A 4,798-nucleotide genomic window follows, 5' to 3' on the forward strand; every position below is an offset into this window, starting at 1 on the left:
CAATTTATGTAATTTTTTTTTTTAAGGTTCATAAAAATGGTGAATGGTGTCCGTATGTATATGCGTATCTTCTATCTATATCTATATTCTATATGTATGGGAAAGAGATGAAAAAGAGAAATGGATGGACAGGTGTTTGCCCCTCACAAGGGTTTTTACATTTTTTTAATTAATAATAATTAATAAATTAATAATAATAACATAAGACTGCTAGCAACCAAATTAAATGGTTACAAACATCGATTACTTAATTCAATAATAAATTAATAATAATAACAAAAAATTCTAGCAACCAAATTAAACGGCTACAAACATCGATTACTTAATTCAGTAGATTTCCCCAAAATAACGACCATCCGTGTCGTACTATGGAGCCGCTGTTCATCATTTTCTTCTTCAGCTGCTTCATCGAGGTAACGTCAACCCAATGTCTCTTCATCTTCAAAAATCAAATACAAAGTAATGCGGTTTAGACGATCTTCAAGGGTATCTTTTATCCCGTACCATTGATCATCGGTACGGAGATAGCTTGCCTTTAAATCCGGATCACAATCGTCTTCAAAAAACAGCACTCCGTGTATTCACACGGAACATTTGCCTTCAAAAAGGCTAGCAGATCCTGTAAACCAGCGTCACGAACATCGATTCCTTCAAATGACATTTTTTTACCGAACTTGTAGAGCTTCATTTCATTTCGGAAATCACCTCCGTAATGAACGTCATATGCAACAATCATTGGGGGAATTGTTTTCATTTTGACTGGTTTGAAGTGTTTTGATTTTGAGTTGAGAAGTGAAGTGTGTGAAAGGATATGAGTTAGCGGGTGTATTTATAGAAGGAAAAAACTAGCCTTTTTTTGAAAACAAACAAAAAAAACAAAAAAAAAACGGTCGGTTATATAGCCGTTATATTTGAATTTTAAAAATAAATTTAATAATATTAATAAAGAAATAAGAAATTAATTATAAAATAAAATATTGATGTGGGGTTAATGTGGTTAGTGTGATGGTTGCTAGTGAATGTGGTTGGAAGAAGCTGCTGAGGTGGCGCTGATGTGGCACAGTGTGGTTGAAAAAGTAGTGTGATGGTTGAGAGTAGTCTAAAAGTCAACAAAATGAAATGAAATACAAGTGAACAATCGTGAGGTTTGAATGGTTAAAAAAATTAATAGCACACACTAGAAAGCGTGTGGTTTCTTTCTCAGTAGAATTTTAAATTTTTATATTTACATTTTTTTTTTCCAAAAAAAAAAATTATAATTATTATTACTCGTATCTATTAAACGGAGTGATTATAGTAATTACATTATTTTATTATTATTATTAGTTCTAGTTCTATTATATAAGAATTACTTTAGTATACTACCTATTAGACAAAAAGATGAATAGTACAAAGGGTATTTTAGACTTTTCACCTTTTTAAAAAAATTCCATTTCACCATAAACACTCCTCACACTTTGTTCAAAAATTAAAATCGACCTCTAAAACAGGGAGTAAAATGTCAAATCACCATTTTTATAAAAAATGTTAAATAAACTCCACCCAAATATTCAACGGGTTATATCTTCTCGCTCGCAACGAGTTAAATTTTTCTGACACCATCGTTAAACTCGAAATAATTTTACGAACACAATGTCACTAACTATACGCATAACGGACACTTTTTTAAAAACGCTAAATATTTGGGGTACTTTTCATACACGTTGATTTTTCACTCGCAGGCTCCGTAACTATTTTCATCTATTAACAACAAACACACATGGGTCTTATTATTATTATTATTTAATTATTTAGTCATTTTTTGGATATATCTCAGTACATCTTCTACTCTTAAATCATACGAAGTGTTAATATAAGATAACGACTTAATTGCGTTAAATTTTTAAAAGTCGGCAATTCCATAGCGAAACGCGGAGATGCACATATATTGTTAATTTAAAATAACATTTAAATCTTTCACGGATTATATCTTTTAGTTCGACTCGAGTTGCGCTTCAATGACATGACGTTCGGTCACAAAATAATTTTACAATTCGAAAACTAGTTAAGAACGATAGCAAATACTCCGTAATTTGTAAATAAAAGTCTAGGTCACCCTCTCTAAAGTCCAACAAACAAAACGATCGGCTTCCTCTGGAAAATGAATTCACAAAATTAGGCTACATTATATTCAAATCGATTGGAGAAAGATTTCATTAACGAATTTTTCTGTGATGCATTTGAAGCAGATAGCGCTCATTAGATCTTTCCGTTCAAAATGCTAAACTGAATCGCGCAGGTAGATTCATCACGTCGTTATTAACATCTGTTCATATACTCGATTAATCTTCAGTTCATTCAATTGATTTATTTTGTTAGGGCTTCGATGTTAATATTGTTGTTAGTCGCTTGTTTAGTTGAAGAAATTGTTGAATTGCTTCCAACTACGTGTTTATTGAATGATAACTAGGGTTTCAAAGTTAATTTTTCTTAATTTATGCGGATTTTGTATTGATGTTTTATATAGGCACCTGTGTTGTTTGCTAACTCATATTATGCCAAAAATAGGCTCATAGTTATATTTTTGTTAGTCACGCAGTTTATTGCTATTGATTTTAAGTGTTTGGAAGCTAACACGCTATTAATCCACTAATGAACCAGAAACTTTGAGTAGAGTGCCTGAATTGAACTATCAATCATTCTCTTGGTTAAAATATTATTGTAATATATTTAAGTATTAGGCTAGAAGGATAATTGATATGTGTCATAGGACAAACTTCAAGTAGTGTGCCTGAATTGAATTATTAATCATTCTCTTGGGCATTTGAGCTACACCAAATATTGAAGTAAATACGTTTTGAAAAGGTTATGATTCAGTCTTGGTTATGATGATTATTGTTGTTGATCTGATTATTGCGTAAACCCACAATTTCAGTTACTCAAAGGTCGACACTCACAAGTATTAAGTCGTTTTTTTGGATTCTTTTGAACAAGCTATGTGAAGATATTGAAAAAGCTATTATGAAGCTCTTAAAGGTACCTAAGTGTGAAATCTTGGGTTGTTATGATTGACCATATGTGTTTCCATGTATCTACATGACTACATATGTTAGATGGTCTAATCTATATGATGTCACTTTAGTTTTATTGTATTTGTTTTAGTTTCGAGTTTATGTTAGTTCTATGATACAAAAGTCATCCTATGTGACCCAACCCGACCTGGATATAGTATGTTATCATATAAATATCTATTTTATATTTATTTATTTGACTTGTTAGAGATTCAACGCATCTTCATGACGATTGTTCTTGTTTAGAGATGACTTATTATGGAGTTTGATTGTTGTGATGTGCAGATTTGGTAAACAAATTAATAAGATATGGTTCTCGTAAAGCAAGAGTTGATACTAGAAAGTGAGTTAAAGGTAGATTTGTAAAGGCCGGTGAAGAGTATGACTATGACCCGCTTCACACAACTGATTATTGACTACTTCATTCATTATATAAGGTACAAACTCTTCACTCTTAACTTTTTAACTTTTAAGATTGCCTGGGGTGTTTGAATTTTTATATTAAAACTAATTATCTTTACTCTTAATACTATAGAAATCGTGCTTAATTGGTCATATAATAGCTGCAACAAATACTAATTATCTATTGTGCATATATTCATCCTCTTGAGAACCAAATACTTCTCTTTTGCGTATTAAAACTTGTCATTTAGATATATTGGAGGTTCTTGTTTCTTTCTTTTATTATAACATTATATTATTTGGGCTTTTGGTATACAACAACACCGATTAATTCAATGAACGTATAGAGGTCAAAACTACGGAGTGGTGTTTGGCTCATGGCTGAATGGCTGATGACTGACTCAACATCAGGTAAAGTTCTTGTTTTACAATCCATAACATCAGAGATGAAATTAGTACTGATTTTTCATATTTTTGCTATTTGTTGGTAAGTTTGACAGAAGTTATGCCTATCTCATAGATTATGTAATTATAAAGTCCATTATGTAAGCTACTAGTGTAGCTGAAAGTTGAAACATTTGCTTCTTAAACCAGTGACTTGCAAGATGCATCATAAGTGTTTAACGTCTATGTTGATATCCCATATGGTAAGGGTCTTTTGTCTTGCTTTCCTTAGGTGGTTTTATTTATTTCATGATCTCCGCAGTGACTTGTGTTATTAGATTTGTTATTTTGGCCTTAGCTGTCTATCGTCTAGGATAACTGAAAACAGGTAATCTATTGTTGCTGTTTTGTAATGACAATCAGGTTCCTATTAGTTTTATCTGAGTAATGTGTGTGTGTGTGGAATTTACAGTATTTGAAGTCGCATATGATTTGCTTATAAAGTTGGGAGCCTGTGCCCCTGGAGATGACAAAGAGAACATTTCGATCAAATAGGAGCTCAAGTAAATTCATTTTAACATTTTTGTATTACTAATATTGTTTTCACAATCAAAGTAAACACCTCATTATGTTACGTTACACTTTGAATTTTTTCAAATTTGCAAATTCATTACTTGTACTTAATTAAACATTCTGGTAACATAATTTCTCATATATGCATATAAACCTCACACTTATAAGAGTGCATAACTATGTAAAATCCTCACAGTTTTAGTTGTGTAAAAATAGGTAGAATACATTTGGAACCGTCAATAATTTTGTAAAGATTTCACACACAAAAGCGTGTATAATTACTTCCTATTCTTCACACTCTCAAGTGTGAGGATCACTCAAGTAAAAGCACAATTAAAACCGTGAGGATCAATTGGAAATTTGTTACGCTCACTTTCCTCTCACGTTAG

The 4,798-nt window shown here is 31.5% G+C and overlaps 1 long non-coding RNA gene across 1 annotated transcript; it reads left to right on the forward strand.

The window, feature by feature from the left end:
* The first annotated feature begins 2,132 nt into the window (after window positions 1-2,132).
* LOC139877623 (uncharacterized) lies at window positions 2,133-4,529 on the forward strand. The gene is made up of 3 exons (XR_011768701.1): window positions 2,133-2,278; window positions 3,336-3,487; window positions 3,800-4,529. It is a non-coding gene; the product is annotated as an uncharacterized lncRNA (long non-coding RNA).
* Window positions 4,530-4,798: the final 269 nt, after the last annotated feature.

The sequence above is a fragment of the Rutidosis leptorrhynchoides genome, chromosome 11, assembly GCF_046630445.1.
Source record: "Rutidosis leptorrhynchoides isolate AG116_Rl617_1_P2 chromosome 11, CSIRO_AGI_Rlap_v1, whole genome shotgun sequence".
NCBI classification, from domain to species: domain Eukaryota; kingdom Viridiplantae; phylum Streptophyta; class Magnoliopsida; order Asterales; family Asteraceae; genus Rutidosis; species Rutidosis leptorrhynchoides.